The sequence below is a fragment of the Macaca nemestrina genome, chromosome 1, assembly GCF_043159975.1.
Source record: "Macaca nemestrina isolate mMacNem1 chromosome 1, mMacNem.hap1, whole genome shotgun sequence".
Taxonomy (NCBI): Eukaryota; Metazoa; Chordata; class Mammalia; order Primates; family Cercopithecidae; genus Macaca; species Macaca nemestrina.
Window position 1 is genome coordinate 152,136,359 of NC_092125.1, and position 23,344 is coordinate 152,159,702.

A 23,344-nucleotide genomic window follows, 5' to 3' on the forward strand; every position below is an offset into this window, starting at 1 on the left:
GTGTGAACCCGGGATGCGGAGCTTGCAGTGAGTGGAGATCTCGCCACTGCACTCCAGCCTGGGCGGCAGAGCGGGACTCCGTCTCAAAAAAATAAATAAATAAAAAATAAGCATGCCATAAAAATGATTGGTAGAACATAATACGTGCAGTTAAACTCTGTGTTTTCTTCCCAAATTTTGAATGTAGTCTGTTGTATGCCAGAAGGAGGCAACAAATTGGAAACCTAAAAGTGAATTCCAGATTTCCATTTGCTTTTTATTGCAGGGCTATATATTCTGGGGAGGCAAAAACAATATGTCATTGAGATGTTGTGTGGTTACCTTCAGTATCTTGCCATGATAGTGGCATCTAAAATGACACTGTCATGCGGCTCAAATACTTGCGTGGGCAAGACAAATCCACAGTGGAGGAAAGCACCATGAAAGCACATGCAGTATAAGGGTAAAGAAAGACCATTGTCTCATGGTAACTGCTTGCAGTTATGAGTATTCTACTATAAATCTAAGCCATGTAGGGTGTGGGATTTTATAGCTGTCATTGCCACTTGAGATTATTCTGCTGCCTAACGTAAGTCGATGAAAGGGTCTAATTTTTGTAACAGTCTTGAAACACTACCTTAGGCATCCATTATTGCACCATTTCACTTTTGAATCAGTATGAGCTTTATCTCTGGTTATGATGTTCACATCCTCCATAAGTAAGAGGAGGATCAATAGTAAAAGAAACCCAGCAAACTGTAGGCTTTGCAATAAATCTAAGGTATTAGGTGGACGTAATTTAAACAGTTGTTTTTCTTTTCCCGAAGAATAAACACATAATAGGAGAAAAAAATGAGGCTCTAAAGGGATTGTGCATTCCTAAATATTTTATGGCTGTGTTAAATGCAATGTTGAGCTTTAGTTTCACTGTGGAATATTTGCTGATGATCATTTACTCGCCAACTGAAAACCCAAAAGATGCTATTTGAGGTTTTTTGTGTGGTTTCAGTCTTGGCCCTTCTGTCAGGGTTTCACTGCATGATTGTCAAGAGCAACTCTTTGCATGTGAGAAGACAGATGCTGGTGATTTAAGCAGGAAAATACACCACAGTGCTTTTACTCAGCTGATATTTAATGATTTACCATTTAATGTAGTTCATCTTTCATAACCCTGAGTTCAAATAGAAGCAGCTGCTATTAGGGAGGCAATAATATTGAACTTCCCACTGACGACCTAGGAGGGCTTCTTTTGTAGCTTTAGCTACTGGACCCATCTGGCCTTTAGACCCTAAGCACGACAACTGAAGGAGAGAAACAGTTTACTTCCCATCAATAGAGTACTGGGCGGAATGTATAATTATGCCAGATAAAGATTTTCAAAACAAAACTCCTTGTGTTAACATCACTCTGCAACTTTGAAGGACAAAACATTGCTCTTTACTCATTATCAAAAGAACCCTGAGAAAACTCAGAAAACATATGAAAAATCATGCTGAGCTGAAATCAATTCAAAGGGAAGAAATGTTCCTGGTTTCAAACCTGAAAGATAAACTTATTTTCTTACATTTTCTATTTGCTTTCAATAGTGTGGGATCTTTCTGGTAAGGTATTTGTAAAGGCTTTTTCCCTCTAGTTTCAGAAGATATTTAGATAGATATAGATATTTAGATAGATGGATGAATAAACTACTTAAAACGAAAACAAGCCCTTCAGAAAACTAAAGTGTAAAAGACAGACATCAAACGAGATTGAAGTCTTTTTGAAGGAGGGTGGTATCCAATATGCTGATGAGAATTGGAATATTAATGTTATCAAATAGAATGCTGTAAAGGCAATTTTTCCTATCAAAATCCTTTCATGGTTTAATAATCTATTTTCACTTTGGCATGATTGGTGAGGGATTGAAAAGCAGATTACAGGTTAGGTTGCCTCTATTTTTTTTCTGGTTTTCTTTTCCTTTTTTTTTTTTGATTAAACTTCTAACATCTGTAAATTAGGATTTGCAAGGAAAAGAAAGGATTATCAACGTACAATTACAGGCCTGCTGGACAACAACTGCTGCCTAGTTATAATTATATCTAATCCCTTGACTGCTTACAGTAGGCCAAACATGTTTTTCTTTTCTAATAATATATTCCTAAAAGACAGAGAAGCCAGTAAGATCAGATGTTTCCACTGTGAGAAACATACTTAGAGGTGTTCAATCTGATGGGATTAGATGGACTAAAACCACTATGTGGGTCTCCCATCCTGCACTGTAGCATTTGTGGTTCTCAAAGCCAGGGCCAGAGTTTTCCCCAAGGAATTTTCTGATTTAAAGATCCATTTTTTGAAGCACCCGTAGTACAAAAGCATGCGTATTTACCTCAATGCATCATTTGAAAATACTGTCCTAGAGATATTTATGCATTTTCCAAAGTTTGATGATGCTTGGTATTTTGGATTTGTCATTTGGCAAATAAGTAGATATTTGCATAATATATACAATTAGGCAACTACGACATTTAAAAAGATAAAGAATGGCCAGGTGCAGTGGCTCCTGCCTATAATCCCAGTACTTTGGGAAGCCAAGACAGGGAGATTACTTGAGGTCAGGAGTTCGAGACCAGCCTGGGCAACATGGTAAAACCCTGTTTCCACTAAAAGAAAGCACAAAAAATGGCCAGGCGTGGTGGTGGACACCTGTAATCACACCTACTAAGGAGGCTGAGGCAGGAGAATCGCTTGAACCCAGGAGGTGGTGGTTGTAGTGAGCTGAGATCACGCCATTGCACTCCAGACTGGGTGACAGAGAGAGACTCTGTCTCTAAATAAATAATATTAAAAAAAGATAAAGAAGACTTTCTGTACAAGGTTGCTGAATAAAGAAACAGTTCAGAAGTATAAATATGCTCCACTTTACACTTCATTATTGCAGTTATTGATGGAAAGTTCTTTCACCTACTTTTGAGCTTTAGTTCTGCTGCTTGGTCTGCTACCAGTCTAGTGCATCGCATTCCTGGATTCTTAGCCTCCTCATCATTTGTGGAAAAACCCTTTAAACTTTTATTTATTTGTAGCATCTATCAGAACTCCAGTGAGGAAATGGATACCTCAGTATAGAGAATCGTGTCAAAATTATCATGATTTCATTTAAAAAGGAATGATCAAAGTATAGATTCTGTTTTAACATGGATTTGTTTAGTTAAATTGCTACATATTTGAAATCAGATACTAATGTATCAACCTCAACAAGTTAGAAAGTTTGATTTGGAATCTTAATTTTTGTTTTTGGAGTTTCACTCTGTCACCCAGGCCGGAGTGCAGTGGCCCAATCTCGGCTCACTGCAAGCTCCGCCTCCTGGGTTCACGCCATTCTCCTGCCTCAGCCTCCCAAGTAGCTGGGACTACAGGCGCCCACTACCACACCTGGCTAATTTTTTTTTCTGTATTTTGGGGAGAGACAGGGTTTCACCGTGTTAGCCAGGATGGTTTTGATCTCCTGACCTCGTGATCTGCCCGCCTCCCAAAGTGCTGGGATTACAGGCTTGAGGCACCACACCGGGCCTGGAATCTTATTTCAATTCATTGTTTAGGTCTGAATACAGACAGGTGAGATTTCTATTTTCCTGTTTGTTCAATTTCAAGATTTATAGGAGTTCTAATTTGAAACATGGCAGAAATGCCACCACAAAACAGTGGAGGGTTTTTACCACAAAATTTTATTATAATGATTTCCTGGCTCAAGGGCATATTATCATGTGGAAGTGTATATATTTTAAAATAGTGTTGCGATTTTTTTAGCCTTTTAAAACTTTAAAAATGAATATCTATTCCTTTTTGTTTGTTTGTTTTGAGTGTGTAGATATTCTGGTTCATTCCATTTTGATGAGCCCTAGAATATATTTGTAGTTACCATTGGACACTATGTATTCAAAGTAGCTAGAATAGATTTCAGCCTTTGGAGAGCTGGATTATTCAGATGAATGTGGTTAGAGCACTCAATGAAACTAAACATTTCACAATTGCCTATTATTATGAGTTATTTTCAAGTAAGCCCCTTAAAATACATTTTTTTTTTAAAAAGAAGAAATATAATAAAAGTGGGTATGATATTGTCATGCAAAGGTGCCACATTTGACTGGAGGTGGCGGTTGGGGTTAATTTAATATCAGCTGAAATCTCCTAATGCAGCTTGGGCACTACTGATATATTTTTTAAAAATCAGCAGATCACACTATGATAATATTCAAATTAGAAAAGATTAGAAATATATCAAATCTTGTTAAAGAAATGACCTACCAACCTTAGAAGCAAGAAAACCGAGTCTGGAACTCACATTATGAAATAACAAGCCAATGTTTCTGTGCAAGAAAGGTGGACCCTAATACAACAAGCAGAGCCTAGTAATATATTTTCTCTGTACCGTGACCTTAAATAATGTCACTGTGTTCACCACCTATGACATGGTGCCATATTGCTGAAAGGACTGGTACAGAAAAATAATCCATTCCACAAAGGTAGAAGTAAAGTATTACTAATACAAGAAGGAAAACATCAATTATATTACTATTCTCTAAAATCATATGAAAAACTCATTGTGATCTAATAAAATATTTTGAAGGAAAAATTATAAAGTATTAAAGAAAAGGCACCTTGCAGGAACTTTTGAATAATATTTTGTAAAGTTAATGAACCAAAATATAAATTATCATTGTAATGATTTACCAATTTAGAGTCACGTAATGGCAATCAAAGTATTTTTCTTATGATTAAAATGTGAGTTTTTTTAAAAAAATTATATTTAGCATTCTTCATGTATTTCGACTCCATTTAAAGGGATGAAGAATTGTATAGTAATCTGCATGGGTCACAACAGATTTTGTTGTAATTATAAAATATAATTCAGGAAAGTTTAAATAGTATTTTATAGAAAAATAATAAAGGAAGATGCTTTTTGTATGTAGAATATAGCATGGCATGAGAATAAAATTTTCTTTAAATTTTAAGGCAGTAATTCTTAAGCACGTTCTGAGAACTATGTGCCTGAGAGTTACCTGGGAAACTTGTTAGAAATGCTGCAAATTCTTGGGATCTATGCCAGGTCTACTGAGCCCAATTCTAAGATAATTAATTTCAGAACCTGTTTTACTACATACATAATCACAGATGCTTCTTAAGAATGGACAGCTTTCAGTACCACCCTCCTAAAGGAAATATTTCACCTATCTGACTACTTGGCACCACTGACCAAATTAAAGTAAACCTGTAGTATTAGGGAACTCTGAATTTGGGGAAGAAAGAGAAGTTGATTATTTTCTGGTGAATTTCTACATTTAGTAGGTTATCTTCTACATGATAGGCATTCAACCAATATATATATTAAATGAATGAATAAATGGAATCTTATCAATTATATGAAGACAAATACCATTTGGATGCAAAATGTGAATGTTAAACTAGGAAATCACAACTAAGAATATTCAAAGGAAACTGATTATTTAATCTACTACATGTATTCAATAATATTTGCAATATGAGAAGATAAACAGATAATTTAAAGTCAAGTTACAGAGGAGGTAGCATACAGGGAACAAGTTGAAGTATAACCATAAAAACTCTTAGGCAAGTCTGTTAATGTAAGAGGCAGAGATGAATGTGCTTTGTGTTTTTTTTTCTTTTCTTTTCTTTTTTTTTTTTGCAGGAAGGTTGTTCAGGGTACATAAAGTACAGTTTCTATATTTTAAAAAAGAAGAAATATGGGGGAGAAATATATTACACTTTAAAGATCAAGAATGTAACTGTTTTTACCCTTACATATTTGTCGAAAGTACCATTACTTCTGTAATGGTACTTTAGAAAAAGGAGATACTGTTCTTCACATGTTTAGTCATGTATTCATCCGTTCAGCAGGTATTTATTGATTTCATACTATGTGCAGGAATGCTGCCTCTATTAGTATTCCAGGACTAGCACAGAAGGAACCACTCTCCTTTTTATCGCAGATGGTCACCTATTGAAGTCAAATGCTCTGAGTTGGATCATACTCACAGGGAGGATTTGTAAGTCAAAGACATTAGCATTTACAACTAATTCTTACTTTGTTGAACCAAGTTGTTACAGACTTAAAAACATGTACTCAACTGTTTCCCAACCATCATTATGAACTGCAGTGATATTTCCCTTTCCTCTTATCATATCTTTTGTTAGGGACCCCTCTCTTCCCCACTATTGTTCAGCTGGGCGTGTCTACATCCTGCTTCTTTTGTAATAATCTTTTGAATCTCTCTATTAAATTAATGGACTAGTCTGCAACTACTGAGGCCACTACTGAGTAATTTTAACAAAGAGATTATAAAAACACACAGACACTGGTGTCTCTTAATTAAGAATGTGATGAGTAGATGAGGGTATTTGGCAATAGTTGAAATCAGCAAGTCACTAAAAATTCTTCCGTGATACTACTAATTTGTTTCTAATAGCCTTATAATTGCAAAATATAAACAAAGACAAATGTGGGTTGGATTCTATGTAAAAAGTATCAATCTTGTCTTTTCTGCTTAAAAGAGTAATAATTTCCACTTCTGGTGCAGTTGAAATAAGGAATAAAAGCTATATCCTGTGTGTTTGGTTGACAAGCTTTTAATGTTCAGGTTCCTTTTCTGAAAGGTGGCCTTCTTTTATACAACGTCTGTTGTCAGTTGGTAGCATTGTGTAGTCTAGCAGAAATCACAGAGATGCAGGTGTCTTATGAATAACCAGATGGGAAATGGAAGATGATCAAACTTCTTCCTAGACCCTATGAGTCAAATAGGAATGACAAAAGATTTTCCTTTGCAACTGGGAGGACAGCGAAATTGAATTATAAAAAGTCTTGTATACAAATGACAATAATGCCTAACATAAGCCTCCTCCTTAAAGACAGGAAATCTGTTTTCTAAAGCTTTTCCCATCACCAAAATACAGCCAGAGTCTGCTATGAGACTCAGCAGCTGTTAAACAGTGCCAGAAACACTGATGAACGTCCAAGACATTTCCTTCAAGCAAAATAATATCCTCCAAAGAGCACGTTCGGAGATCTTTCACACAGACTCAGAGGGGAGAGCGCCACCTATCGTATCACGACTGCAGTGTCCAGGGCACCTGGCCATCCTTCCAACCTCCCTTCTACCACCCGCCAGCATATCCAGTTCTGCCCCAGAGAGCTGCGGATAGTAATGTTCTGAGGTGGTCTGAAGTTCACCTAAATGTGCTCATATCACGCTCTATAATGTGAGGAAAACACACGAATTTAAATCAGTTTTTAAAACAACCAGGCCTCTCTTCTCATTTACTAGAATGGAAAAAATTCACTTTTATTACCTCGAAGATGCCAAACAGTGCCATTTTATTACTGTGGGAAGCTGGAAGTCATTTCCGAACCCTTTTGGCAAGGGTGCTATGTAGAGCATCCAGTTCAGTCCTTTAAGTGTCTTCTGAGAACCACCACACAGACTGTGATTTACTGTCTTCAGGAGTTAAAGGGAGCCTTTCTACCCTGAAACTGAAGAAAGAAAGGTGAAGTGTGTTTACCAAGCATCCCAATGAGACTTGCAAGAATATGAGACAGCACAGAGTGGGGAGCCAGAGGTAAAGAATACTTTGGTAACCCACATTTTTCAGTATCTACTTTTACATTTGCTTTAAAAGATTATGTTGGCAGCCTTTAGCAGTTGTGACGATTTTTGTATATTGATCAATTGGTCTTTAGGAGACTTTCTCAGACATCTACACATAGTGGCAATAGGACTGCTTTTCCCCTTCCTCTTTGATGTTTGCATCTTAAATAGGTTTTGGTACACTTGCACAGTGAATGCAGTGCCATAGGGTAAATATGTATGTGTAAATGTATGTGTGTATATATAGAGATGGATAGTATACCACCGTGAAAAATAATTACATAGTCTATCACATAAAAAATGACAAGCTGTCTGATATTGCAAAAGGAAATCTAGTAAACTCCTCTTCTTGACAAAAATCAGTGAACTACTGACCTCAAGTAGAAAGACCAATCTTTATTTGCCTTTATATTTTTAAACCCTGATAAGTAATCATCCAAAACAACTCTCAGAGGAGGACATGACATTTTTTTTTTCTTGTAAACAACCCAACATCTTTCATGGAGCAATGTCTCTAGCAATTACATTCTTAATATAATATTGTATTTATAAGCTATATCATAAGGCATCCATAATGGTAGCCTACAGTTTCCATGCCTTTTTTTTTAAGTGAAATTAATGTTTTCTTACAATACTTTGGTTATTGATGACAAAAACATTTTTTTCCCCCTGCTCTGCCTGGTAAGTAAATATAACAAATACTCAAAGTGGATGAATTTATGACAATATTGGAAATATTATGTGGTCTCTTTCTTTTTAGGGCCAGGATGATATATCTGTTCTGAAGTAGAGGATTCACACTTGACAGTAGGTTTAGGATTTTATGCTGCTTTCATTGCTCAATCTAGTAGGGATACTAGAGGCCAAAACTTCAAGTAGCGCCTGCTAGGCAAATGGCTAAGGGGAGTGGAGGGCTACATCCAGGGAGTCAGGAATGCAGTGCATTCGATGCAGGAACTCAAAGGTAATTAGAGGAATAAAAGTCTCCTTTACTTAAGAGGAGTGAAATCAAGCCAAAAACTTTGATATATACATAACAAAAAAGTAGGGAAAACGTCCAAGAACAAATTTATCACCAGCTTGCTGGGTCATTATTAATGGCCATTAGAAAAAAGAACAGTAATTAAAGATAAGGCAGAAAAGTGACTGAATTTTTTTTTTAAAGTTCTTCTTTTTAGAAATGCACCCAGGAAACTCTCTCTATTTAAAACTGGCACACACATTGGACGGACTCATATGTTTCCTATGTGTATGTCATTTATTCTTTTATATTTCCATCCATCCGTGTATTCATCCATCAATAAATCTAGCCATCCTTCACCCAATTATCCATCTATTGCAACCAAGTATTTTTCAATTATTTTCTTTCTTCCACTTGTAAATCCAACCTGTTTTAGGTGGCTGCTACATAACAAGTAATATTACTAGTGATAGAATGACATGGAAGATGGAGTCTCTTCCCCCCACGAGCTTAGCATCCAAGTGGAGAGAAAGTTAAGGATATCATTACTACACTATGTGATAGATGATATGATAGCACTACACCATGAAGACAGAAAGGCTTCTAAGTTAGAGAGGTGGATCTGGGAAGGCTGACATTAAAGTTGAACTGTAGGAGAAGATGGTGAAGAGGAAAGATAATTCTAGACAAAAAGCACGGTATATGCAAAATGTGTCCTTAGTTATTGGTATTCATTTATATTCACAAAATCATTTAACGAATCCTGGCTCTTACTCTGTCTACCTGATAACCTAAGGGAAATTACTCAACTTTTGTCTGCCTCGGTTTCCCTTTCTTCAACTGGGGATGGTAACTGTATATCTTATAGTGAGTATTACGTGAATTTATGCATGAAAAATTTAAGTATATTTGGTAGAAGTAATTTCTCAATACATGTTAGGTAGGATAATATTTTTCCCTTGGTTAAAATGATCTTACTGATGATCCTTTTTGAAGAGATGTGTGAGAGCTATCAGAATTTGAGACTTACTACATTCAGAAACCAAAGAGGCTTCACCTTTCTTAAAACTTTAAAACTGTTTCCAGTAGTGAGAAAAACCTCTAGAAATTCCCTCAGATTCCTGAGTTCAAATTCTGTCTTTGCTACCTTCTAAATTTGAGGTCTTTAGCAAGTTGCTTAATGCCTGCGCCTCAGTTTCTCATCACAAATGCAGACACCAATATCTCCCTCATGGGGCTGCTGCAAGGATTAAATGGGATGATGTGTAAATGTGACTGGCATCACCCAAAGGTTTGTTTCATCATCCAAAACAAACAAACAAAAACAAACAAACAAACAAAAACCTCCTTTAAATTGCTATAATGGCTAATCTAAGACTTGTGAAAAATATCTTTCCCAAAATACTTTCTATAGTTTGAGAGATGACATATAAATATTCTCATCTGCATTCGCCAACTCTGGAAAATACTCTTGAATGCTATTGCTGACTTCGATACGCTGCCTTTGCATCTTTGCCAGAACTTGCTCTGGGTTGCAGCTATTCATAGAATGCCCTTGGATAATGTGATAGGTTGAATTTGAATTGCTCCTCCAATCATTTTGGAGCCAGTAATAATGGCAACTAAAATGATCATCTGGAGAATGAACATTTTCCAGTACAATCTCTTTCTATTTTTTGTCCTTAAAATAGCTCAAAAGAAGATAATATGCTGTTTGAGTAAGTAAGCATTAAACATGCTAACATAAAATTAATTTTCTGTGTACACTTAATATATGCTTTAAAAGACCACTAATCTCAGATGGAATACAAATACAAAGTGACTTTTAAAAACTCATAAATTATAGCAAACAGATATTGCACTAGATCTTTTCTCTTTTCCTGGAATTATTTTTAATTGCAATTGTTTTAAGGCTGAGCACCAAGCCCATCAGAGCACTATGTACAGACTGGCTTCAAATAAATTCAACATATCATCACGTTGCTAATACTATACAAATCTTTGGTCTCTCAAACATCTCTGCTTTTCTCCCACGTATCAATTACCTAAGACCAGGGCTTGTTAGTCTGCCTGAAGGAGTACAGAAGCTCCAGGCTGGCATAGCTTCTATTTTATTAAAATTTTTTTCTTGCCTGCAACCTGATTTCTTCTGGTCTGACCTAATTCCTTTGATGCCTGAGGCTTGGAGGCCAGTGCTAATTTGCATCACGGATGTGTGCAGGAAAGGTAAGACAATTGGAAGAAAAGTAAAAGAGGGAAAGAATGGCACCTGGGTGAGAATGCTCTTCAAATCCAAAATAAGCATTTTGAAAGGAGGACATTTTTGTTTCACTGCATCCTTTAAAGAGGAACCTAAATTCAATGCAGGACCTAATACCAATTTCCCTTCTCTCTTAACTCTCTACTTTTTAAAGGTAGATAGTAAACCATTGTATGACTATGACAAAAAAGAATGGCAGAATGCTAATTGTAGCATCGTAGGATAAATTCCAACGTAAGAAAAATATCTGTTTATGAAAAATAAGTCATGCTTTAGATGCCATAATGATAGAAAAGGTTTGCGCTGACTTGCAAGTAAAGATCACATGACATTCTAAGCTTTGTTACTAAGCTTTGGAACGTGCTGATATTCAGAGTTTCTTAGACCTGTCCACTAAGTTATTGTTTCTCTGGGTCTGTTCCCAGTTTCTTTTTCCCTTTGGGAAGCAGGTTTTTCTTACTGCTCAAATATGCGTCCAACATCTTGTAGTCATTAATATACCAAAGGCAGGGGCTAAAGGGGCAGATTTTCAAAGTGTCTGTACTCTCTTGATTTTGGATTACTATGAATCCTGGAGAAGTGGGAAGGTGAAATTTATCCTTCTTGCTAACAAATTGCACACTTCTTCTTTTGAGATGTTAAAAAGTGTAATTTTGTTTGCATGGATTTACAAGAATAGGGGAGGGTGTCCATTTGTGATTTGATTAATGGAGATTCACAAAGTCACCCTTACACCTGCTCCCATGAGAAGAGATGTACTTTATTTTAAGCAAGAAAATGATCAGTAACAGTAATTGTTTTCAACACAGTAGCACGCCTTGGTACAGGGATATTTTCACTTCACAGATGTTTGAAGTCACTTGGAGCTCAGCCTCCAAGCTTGTTATTCATTTGGCATCCAAATTCATGTTTCATAGCCATGTGACTATCTTCTGTGCCAAAAATAGAAGGGATACTCTGAATTTTAGAGCTATACCGTAGCTGCCTAACCTACACAGCTTCTGTGTTTCAGGAAATATTTGCAGATTCAAAATATGTATTTCAGTCAATTGTTTAAAACTATTTATTCAACAGATATTTAGGGCTGCTAACTGGTACAAATGTGTGTGCTTTTTGTATTCCTCCCAGAGGTAGGAAGTGTCTCCTTTATATTCTCCTTTTATTTTCACTTGTATTTTAGTAGCGGATACACCAGTGAGCAGGAAAATGATCACTACACAGATACTGAGAAGGAAAGAAAAAGAACAGGGGTTTGTAGTCCAGATAATTCACAACATGCAAAGCTAATAGAGTCATATCCAACAATAGATAGGACATTAGATTCTTAGGTGTGTGTGTGCTATATTTTAACACAAGCCCCACAGTCAGCATTTTTCACACTGAAGAAAAATGTTGGCGGTTTAGCCTGAACATTGCTTCTAACAGAACTGGAAAGGCCATTTGAAAACAGTTTAAGTCCACACATCACTTCCTATTTGATCTAAAGAAATAAAAAGTCATGCATTGGTACAAATTGTTGCTACTTTATTTCATTGGCCCCTCCCACGTAAGCAAATGAACACTTAAGAGCAGAAAATCCAGCTGTAATTTAGGATCCCAAACTATGCATTATGGTTTTCTTTAGCAGAGATATCAAAAATTATCTCATGCTTAGTTTATATTGTTCAGTTCTGAAATCCATTATAGCTTGTGCGTTGGGCAGGTAAAGATTAATTTGCATTTGTAAACGTGCACACCCTTGGGGGCAGCTGTATTTTATGCACGAGTGAACAAGGGTCTTTTAGCAGCAAATCTATGGAGCTGACATTTTTATGCCTTCTATTTTTTTTTTAAGTACAAGTCTAAGCACACAAACAGCAGATTCCCAATTTTAAACTGCTTGTTGAACTCATCTTTTAGTTTAATGTTATAATTAATGTGGTTTGTACGCTAACATTAGGTGTAAACTTTATATGCATATATATACAAATATTTTCCTCAGACACAAAAGTTTTTAGCAAGTACAGTAAGGAATGGTTTATATTTAATTAATACAGTAACCCATTTAATAAAGGATGCTACCTACTATGTGAAGAAATAAGAATACAATTTTTTTAAATGAGCATTCCATCTTACAGTGCATCTAGGAGAGATTGCTTATGTTTTTGCTGTAATTTTACAAAATGAAAAATTACAACAAATATCTATTAGATTAGCTTGTATAAAGTTGACTCCATCAAAATTCCTTTGCATCCTATTTTATTTAAACAGAATTCTGATGAGGAATGTGTGGTCCTGAATTCCTCAAGCAAGCTAGACCTAATGCTTATGATAATGATCACAGCAATTAGAAACACAATAGATGTACGTCGTCCCAAATGAGATCTGAACTCCTGATTAAAGAAAGACGGGGCCTCGTCCTGTTTCCTGTGTGTGTCTTGTGTAACAACCTCATTGTCTATAACTAATAGATAAAAATGCAATGAGGTGAGCCTGTAATACAACAGATAGTGAAACAAACAAAAAAAACTGCTTACATTTCTGCTTGCTGTGCTAACCCCTTTCTCAGATGATATTGGCAGCTTTACCTTTTTCTAATTTTGCTAACATCTCACAAACATGAAACAGCTCCCCTTCAACCCTCTGGCTCCTCCCTCTCTCTTCTTTTCTCCTTCCCGCTATTTCATTACATTTTCTTATGTGCATACCATCAAGTCCTCTTGGACACATAATCAGATTTGTGCCAGACTATGTTTCTTGGCTTTAATGATTAGTTAGCTTTCCAGAATACACATGCTGCTTTATACATGCTTTTATTACTGACATCATGAGAATGCATCTCTCTGTGTTTACAATTGGGTGTTCACCCTTAAATAAAAGCCATGAGATCAGGTTTAAGAGAATCGTTGTTTAAGAGAATCTTTGAAAAGCAGAATAAAAACAGCTGTTATCTGCTTGAACCATTTCATTTTCTTTCATGATCTGAATGATAATGATGTGTAACAGTGGGCAGTCTCCAGCTTTCATTATACACCATACATCAGAGTCTCTTTCAGGATGGAATTGGGTCTCTGTCTCGGAGTTCCAACAGGATCTTTTTAACCTCACTTCTAACAGGTGTTGGTGTTTGAGGGAGGGGGTGAAAGCAGAATAAAACACCTTTGCTTGTTCCCCCACTGACCTCTGGATCCAGGAGGCTGGTTTTCATTGGCAATGTGGGTTTGAAAGTCAAACCAGGTCCTTGCTGAAATCTCTCTCGCCAGAAACAGATTACAAATATTTCCACATGTCAAACAAATGAACAATAGGGTGGTCCTTATTAATCAAAGCTCTTCTAAACCAAGTACAGATGGTAGCAATGAACTTCTCTTCCGTGAAGATTTCTGGAGACGGGAGGAAATATATCTCACAGAAATACACATTTCTTCCAGAGACACCAGACGAGGAATAAGGAGCTCAACCCAAATGTAACTCAAAATGAAATGAAACAGAACAATAACAAATAAATAAAAAATTTAAAACACCAGTATTCTCAATGATCCAAACCAGAAGGCTGATTGAGCTTATTTCCATTCAACACTCCCTCGTCACAAGCTGTTCCTGAGGATTCTGCAGTATTTGCCTAGAGACTGACAAGCTCAAATTGGTTTTAACCTCCAGAGTCCCCTTTTCATATCGCAGATGTTGCTGATTTGGGGGCAGAGTTGTGCTTTCCCCAAAGTCTGTGACTTCCAGGCTCTGGTGACATCTACTACTGAGAGCATAACTCCTCTCAGACAACAATGTCATTTGTTATTTTTAATTAACAGAAAAATATCAATAGCAATGGTTGAAACTGCATTGTATTCAAAACTTGAGAGTGAAGAAAGTTCGGGAAGCAATTTTATTTAAAGAACGACCCAGAGGCTGGACGGATGGCTGCATTTCTCTGACCCTAGCTGTATTACCTAAGCCTCTTGGGTGGCAAAAAACTGGGTTGAGAAATCTCCTGGGAACAAAGACTCATTGGGACGTTCTGTACCACCAGATGTTACTATTTAGGAAGAGTGTATTTCAGATGTTTTAGCAAAATTGGTTTCACTTCTTCACTCAAGATTGGTGCTATTATGGTCCCGTGTAGTCTGTCCTTCAAGGTGAAGGATCAAACGATGCTAAGATGTCACTCAGTTCACGCCTTGTCTCAAAGCAGTGTTAAACCTAAATTGTATTTGAAAGGTGAAAATTCTATTGTGAAGCCCTTAACACAGAGGATCTGTGATTTGCACTGATAAAAAAAAAAAATTCCATGATGTAAAAACTTTACCAGAGGCCATTTCTCTCTTTAGCCTGAATCTTTCATATTGCAGCTAAGAGTGTACTTCCTCTTGGTCTGATCTCAGTAAAGAGAGCAATATTCAAAATACTTTAATGTATGGTTTAAGATTTTTCAAAGTCTCTTCTCAAAGTTTTTCAAGATAATTACAGTAAAGATGGGAGATTTTTCTACTAATAGATTAAGCATGTGCCTGAAACCTCAATTAATTATAATCTTTTTCAAGAGGACTAAAATTATATAATTTTTTATGAGGAGATAACACTTTATTGGATTTTAAAAGGAAATGAAATATTCCTTTTAAAGAATATATAGGCATTATATATAAAAACAATTCCTTTACATGTCATAATTATGATTTCATAATGACTTTTTTGGGGGAGGTGTGGAGACTGTTCAACTGATTTTAAACTTGTTGGAAAATAAAAGGCCTTATGAAAATAATCCCTATTATTATTTTGAAAATGTGAGATATATTTTGTTCAATATATGAAATAGTATTTTTCTTTTTATTCCTTTTTTTTTTTTTTTTTTCGTCATGCAGGCTGGAGTGTGGTGGTACAATCACAGCTCACTGCAGCCTCCACCTCCCGGGCTCAGGTGATCCTCCCATCCTGAGTAGCTGAGACTGCAGGTGGGCAACACCTCCATGGCTAATTTTTTAATTATTCATAGAGACTGGATCTGGTCTTGAACTCCTGGGCTCATGTAACCCTCCCACCTTTGTCTCCCAAAGTATTGGGATTACAGGCATGAGCCACCACACCTGGCCTGAAATAGTACTTTCCAATATCACATTTGGGGTATTCAGTTCTCTGAATACGTGGCAGTACATCCAATTCTAAATTAATACAGAATCATTGCCAATGACAAAAAAGACTTCATTCTTCCCATTTTTTGTGCGTGATGTTGGATAAGGGATAGTATCTCAGTGAAATTGACTTTCCCCGAGAAAGTGAAAGAAAGCATGCTGCTCCTCAGAGTGGGCATTCCTCATGCTACACTTGCATATATTACAGCACCACCATAAAATTCAGGGTAGTATATGTACTCTGTTCCATAAGCCAACATAGTAACTTCCAAGTGTAGAAGACAATGAAAGACGAATTTATGTATTAGAACCTCAACACTCTTGAGGAATACCTGAAAAATTATTCTAGAATGTCAACATAGCTTTTAGAATTTTTGCTAAAAGCCATATTTATATTCAATTCAGATATTATACAAATCTATAAATATTAAGTCATCTTGATTTGTCTACTCTTCTATTGTAATTAAATTAAAGATAAGGAGATGCCACATATCTTTTAGGTGGAATTAATAAGAATGATCATGAGAGAAAAAAATGATAAGTTTGATGGAAGAGGAAGAGTAAGAAATTAAGGAAAAGGAAGAGGAGATCTAAATCTCCACCTGGAGAAATGTATTAGTCTGAGGAAATTTGAAAAGACTATTCACCAGAATATGGATTAAAAAGTTAGCTATATTGAAAGTAATTCACATTTTAAAATGCTTACAACCTATTAAACACTTTTTTTAATTGCTTTATACTTATTCAAAGTTTCTGAGTGAAGTGACTGAGAGTTTAAGTTCTGGGTTTGAATCTGAGCTTTGCCTCTTACTAATTGTTTGCCTTGGCCCAGTAGCTTCCTTATGCCTCCATGTCCTCATATATAAAATGTGATTCAAAACTCATTAAAAAACCTTCTTCATAGGTTTATTATGAAGATAAATTGATTAAATATTGGGAAGTTCTTGGAACAGTATCTGGGACGTACTAAACACTACAAGGGTTTATTATGAAATATTCTTATTTAATTTTCACAGGAACTTTCCAAGATACAAACATTATTTTCCTTTTAAAGTAAAGATAACTGGGGCTTCAAGGTTGATTACCTTGCCTAAGATCAACAGCTAGTAGATGGTGGCAAGGGGGTTGGTATTCTGTATATCTGATTCTGGTGTCACGGCTTCACCATACTGTAGAGTGAACTTATATTTAACTACAAGTAATAAACTGTAATCAGATCTTCTGATAAAAATCAAAGACGCCCGGGTGAGGTGGCTCAAGCCTGTAATCCCAGCACTTTGGGAGGCAGAGGTGGGTGGATCATGAGGTCAAGAGTTCGAGACAAACCTGGCCAACATGGTGAAACCCTGTCTCTACTAAAAATACAAAAATTAACTGGGTGTGGTGGTACGCGCCTGTAGTCCCACCTACTCAGGAGGCTGAGGCAGAAGAATCACTTGAACCTGGGAGGTAGAGTCTGCAGTGAGCCAAGATCATGCCACTGCACTCCAGCCTGGACAACAGAGTGAGACTCTGTCTCAAAAAAAAAAAAAAAAAAAAAAAAAATCAAAGACATTGGTTTTACTGACTGCTATCTCTCTCTGTCATCCTAGAAAGAGTGGTAGATAACTGTACAAATATAGAAACATATACACTGCAGAATGTATGTAAATGTGCATTTTGGCATCTCTAAATTTTAAACTCATTTTCCTAAGAGTACACACTTATTGAGTTATTTGATAATAACACTACTTTTGATATGCCAACCTAGAGGTACCATCATTAAAGAAAAAGTGTTATGGCCAGGCACAGTGACTCATGCTTGTAATCCCAGCACTTTGGGAAGTTGAAGTGGGGGGATCACCTGAGGTCAGGAGTTCGAGACCAACCTGGCCAACATTGTGAAACCCCATCTCTACTAAAAATACAAAAATTATCTGGGAGTGGTGGTGCACACCTGTAGTCCCAGCTACTCTGGAGGTTGAGGTATGAGAATCACTTGAACCCGATAGGTGGAAGTTGCAGCGAGCTGAGATCATGCCACTGCACTCCAGTCTGGGCAACAGAGGGAGACTCTCTATCAAAAACAACAACAACAACAAGAACAAAACAAACAAACACACAAAAAAAGGAAAAGTGTTATGTACATTCCAACAGCTCCCCCCCTTTTTTTTTTAATTGTTACTATACTGGGATTAATTGTTGTTACCAAGGTTCTCATCAAAGATATCTTCCAAGATCTGTCTGAGTAAATAAAGACCTGTTGGTTAGGCTTTCTCTCAACTGAGTGAACCTTTCCATTCTATACTTGTCACAGTTTTTATTACATATTTTAATAAAAAGTGGTTTGCAAAATGCGTGTCTTCTCCACTATACTGAAAGCTACGTGAATGTAATAATTATTTGTGGTTTGCTTATTCTTTTATCTCTGGCACCTAGAATGGTGTGCAGCATAAAATGAGACAGCTGCACAGTCAATGTTTGCCTTATTAATCAACAAAATTCTCTGGCCTCTGACGGGCTGTTTGGTGGTGATGGTGGGAGTTTGGATAAAGACTGGTACACATGCATGGCATGTTGGAGGCTGTGAGAACAAGAATGCTCCGTGGACAGTGCTGTTTCAGGGTTGTTTCAGATAGAAAATATAGACACAAGATAATACTAAGAAAATGGAAGACAATAGGAAAAACAAGGTCAACTTAAGAGAAACCTGAGTTATTTTGTTTCAGAGGAGGGTAGGAAGTTCAGGGCGAATTTTTGTTTTGTTTTGTTTTGTTTTGTTTTGTTTTGTTTTTCACAGTAGTTGTAGCAGTTTTGAGTTGATTCTCTTTCTGAAATCTTATTAAAACAAGCTGGCTATGGTTAGAACCTATAGGCTAGAATAATGTATACCGAGAGGGTTGATGGCAGCAGTAATATCACCTTTATATGTTGGATTCTCTTGGTATATATCAAAGAATCATCACCCAGTGACCCCTGGGTGCAGGAGCTTGTATGTGATTAATCACGGAAGTACTTTCTCTGTTGAACTCTGGAGGGAAGTTTCTGTACCCAGCAGGTGAAATAACATACTAGGGAGCCTGGCAGGCAGAGTGGCATATTCCCTCCTGACCTCAATTTCCCAGCCATGGTGCTGTCTGTTTGTGCGTAAGAGCACTAGGCTAAGAAAAACAGCAAGGATCCTATCAGGACCCCACAGTATAGGGAGATAGTGATCTTCTCATTGAGTCAAGTAAAGAGCCTAGATTTCAGTGGTATTTTAGAGAGCAGGAAGATAGACTAATTTGGCTACCCATTTTAAAAGAAAGTATGCCAGCTGCTGAATCTTTCCTTACCAATTTATGTCCATTTAGTTTACATCTCTTGGAATTGCCAAACAAACGAACAAGCAAACAATTACTAATTTTAATCCTTTAGAGAGAAATATTCTCATTCTTTTCTTCTCTATGACTGAACAAGTTATTAACTTAAAGAAGAGGAAGTTTTTAGGTATATAAACAGAATATATATTTTTGGGCTTATTTTATTTTGAAGTTAAAAGTTAAAAATCGGACACACTTATGTGGGTTTTATACCTCTTAACAGGTAACCCCCTAATGCTCAGTGAATTTGAACAGGCATCTGGAAATGATACTGCTTAGTGACTTCAGGGACAACTAAGGCATGTCCTGAGGTTGACTGGCTGAAAAAAATTTCCTGGAAATCAGGCACTCTCATAAACATGCAAAATGAGGAGGACAGAGCAAGATGGTCAACTAGAAGCTTCTAGCACTCATTTCTCCAACAAAGACAGCCAAAACAACAAGTAAACTATATTTTAATACAATAACTAAAGGACAGTACCGACATACATTAAAGGAGCTACAGAGACCCTGGAGAGCACAGAAACTCAGCATGGCCACATAGAGAACAGAAGGAAGTACCTGGCCTCCCTCACATCTTCCCACAGCTAGAATCAATTGGAAACCCGGAGGAACTTCTCCCTACAGGGAACAGGTAAGCAAGAGGATCCCGGTTGCCCAAAGCAGCACCTTGGACCACTACAGTCTTCACCACTGGGGTCCCCTGCCTGTGTGAACTCCAGGCAGCTGAGGGAGCTGCCTGGGTATGAAGCAGCACCATGCATCCCAAAACAGTCTCATCCCTCTGTGCCTGAGCTGAAGTGGTACTGCCTCCTGGAGAAACAATACTCTGGCCACCCAGAGCACATACGTTGGCCACCACCTTCCTGGTGCCAAAGCTGAAGCAGTGCCCTGACACGAGGAAGCTACGCCTTGGCTGCCCAGAGTGGCCACAAATCCTAGGACCTAAGTTGAAGTAGCACCCTGCCTCCTAAGGAAATGGGACCTGAGCTGTTTAGAACAGCCACACTCCTGGGCCTGAGTTGAAGAAAGCATATTGTTCCCTGAGAAAGTGTTGCCTTCCATGGCCGAACTGAACAGCTATGCATACTAGGGCTGAGCTGACACAGTACCTCGCATCCCTGGGAAACAGAGCGCTGGCTTAGCTAAGACATCTCACCCTAAAGGCAAAATAACTCTAGGACTCTACTTCCTTGGAGCTGGACCCGCTTCCTAGAGTCTGAACTGCTGAGATACCCTTCTTTCTAGGGAGTGGAATCATTGCTGTTCTGCTCCCTATCTCCCGGGACCCAAAAGACAGCTGTGTCCAGCCATTCTGGGGTACTTGCTGCTGCTGCACCTGGACTAACAGAGTCTAGGATACAGCTGAGCGTCACTATTTCAGGGTCTAGAGTTACCACTATGTAGCACCTCATCCCCTGTGACCCACATTGCCACTGAGACTTATTGGCTCAGGTTCCTCAACTACAGCCATACCCTGCTCCCCAGGCCCAAACCTCCAGAGCACACTTTCTTCCCTAGAGTTAGGCCAGTACTGTTCCCAGTCTCCCAGGGGTAAAATTACAGTTACAATCCAACTCCTAGGGCCTGAGCTTCTAGCCAGTGCCTTAGGGTCAGAGATCCTGGCTCTATGGGCAACCTACATTCATCTCTGCCACAGAGAGCAAACTTGAATCCCAAAGTCCAGGTGCTACCGTAGGTTCACAGACTCTGAGTCTTGACATGGTCCCCAGAGATGTTCCTGGTGCCTGCATCTGGAAGCCAGTGCTGCTGCAGCTGCTTGTAGGTCATGTCAGACTAGACAAGTGGCATACCCTAAGATAAGACTTTCCACTGGGAGGAAATGGGAACAGAAGGAACCCCCAAAGCCCTTACCACTGAGGAACTTAATCACCTATGCTACCAGCACCACTGCCACAGACTTCTATAGCCTAGACCATTGAGGCACACACAGTTATTGTTAATGTTGAATATAGCTAAGAACACCATTCTGTCTACCTGGAAAAACACGACACCTTTCCCAACCAGCAACCTAAAACCTAAATGCAAGTGAATGTCATTTTCTACAAAAGCTGCTGTAGAAAGTTTGGAAGAAGTTATTACTCCACCAGATGCACAGACATCAACATCAAAACAGGGATACAGGAAACATGAAAAAGCAAGGAAATATAATACCACTAAAACCACACGACACTGTCTAGTTATAGATCCAATGAAAAGGAAACTATGAATTGCTGGAAAGGGAATTAAAGATAATAATCTTAAGGCAACTCAACAATATATAAGAAAATACAGATAGACAATTTATCAAAATCAAGAGAACACTTCATAATATGAACAAGAAATGTAGCAAAGAGATAGATATCAAAAGAACCAAACAGAAATTGTGCAGTTGAAGAATTCAATAAACGAGATAAAAAATATAGTAGAGATCTTCAGCAGCAAACTTAATTAAGAAGAAGAATGAATCTTTGAACTTGAAGATGGGTCATGTGAAATTACTCAATCAGAAAAAAAAAGTGGAAAGAAAAGTAGTGAAGAAAGCCCACAAGACGTATGCGATACCACTAAGTGAACAACTGTTTATTAGTATTAGGGAGTTCTAGAAGGAAAAGAGATGGAAAAAGGCATAGAAAACCTATTTAATAAAATTATAGCTGAAAAATCCCCAAATCTCAAGAGAGATATTGATATGGTTTGGATTTGTGTCCCCACCTAAATCTCATGTTGAATTGGAGGAGGAGCCTTGTAGGAGGTGATTGGATCATGGGGGTGGATTTCCCCCTTGTTGTCCTCATGATCGTGAGAGAGTAAATTTTCATGAGACCTGATAGTTTAAAAGTGTGTGTCACTTCCTCCATCACTCTCTCTCTTTTGCTATGCCATGGTAAGATGTGCTTGCTTCCCCTTCACCTTCCATCATGAACATAAGCTTCCTGAGGCCTCCCAGTCATGCTTCCTGCTAAGCTTCAGGAACTGTGAGTCAACTAAACCTCTTTTTGTCCATAAATCAGTCAGTCTCAGACAGTTCTTGATAGTAGTTGAAAACAGACTAATACAGATATGGACATCCAGATTCAGGAAGCTCAAAGTTCCTCAAGTAGATTCAACCCCAAAGATTCTGTATAAGGCATATTTAGTCAAATTGTCAAAAGTAAAAGACAAAGAGAGAATTTTTTAAAACAGTGAGAAAAAAGTGTCAAGTCATGTGTAAGAAAATCTCCATTAGACTATCAGCAGATTTCTCAGAAGTCTTATAGACCAGGAGAGAATTGGGTGATATATTCAAGGTGCTGAAAGAAGAAGAAAAAGAAGGAAAAACCAACTGCTAACCAGGAAGTATACTCAGTAAAACTACCCTTCAGAAATGAGAGAGAAATAAAGTCTTTCCCAGACAAGCAAAAACTGAGGGAATTCATCACCACCAGACCAGCCCTGCAAGAAATGCTTAAGGCAGTCCTACATATGGAAGGACAAAGATGATAATCACACCACAAAAACATGCAAAAGTATAAAATTAACTGGTAGAGCAGATCGGTAGAAGAAAAAGAGAAAAGAATCACACACTTTCACTATAGGAAACCACCAAACTGCAATGATAGAAATGGGAGAAAAAAAAAGAAATGAAAGATATAAAAACAACCAGGAAACAAAAAAATGACAGGAGTAAGTCCTCACCTATCAACAATAGTCTTAAATGTAAACAAATTAAATTCCTTACTTAAAAGTTATAAAGTGACTGAATGTATAAAAAAGTCATGACTCAGCTATATGCAAAAAAACTTATGTCACCCTGTAAAGAAACAAATAGATTGAAAATGAAGGGATGGAAAAAGGTATTCCATGTAAACGGAAACCAAAAGTAAGCAGAAGTAGCTATACTTATATCAAGTGAAACAGATTTTAAGTAAAAAACTGTAAAAATAGACAAGGTCATTATATAAAGGGATCCATTCAGCAAGAGGATATAACAATTACAAAAATATATGCACCCCCAAGCCAAGCACCCAGATATATAAAGCAAATGTTATTAGCCTAAAGGGAGAGACAGATTCCAGTACAAT

The 23,344-nt window shown here is 37.5% G+C and overlaps 1 protein-coding gene across 25 annotated transcripts in view; it reads right to left on the reverse strand.

Moving 5' to 3' along the window:
* LOC105482716 (adhesion G protein-coupled receptor L2) overlaps positions 1–23,344 on the reverse strand; it is a 684,023-nt gene that overhangs the window by 567,525 nt on the left and 93,154 nt on the right. For all 25 annotated transcript variants that reach the window (XM_071090520.1, XM_011742960.3, XM_071090526.1 and 22 more), the window contains exon 2: positions 7,321–7,501. The gene's annotated coding sequence lies outside the window, so the exon portion shown is untranslated. The remainder of the gene's footprint in view (positions 1–7,320; positions 7,502–23,344) is intronic.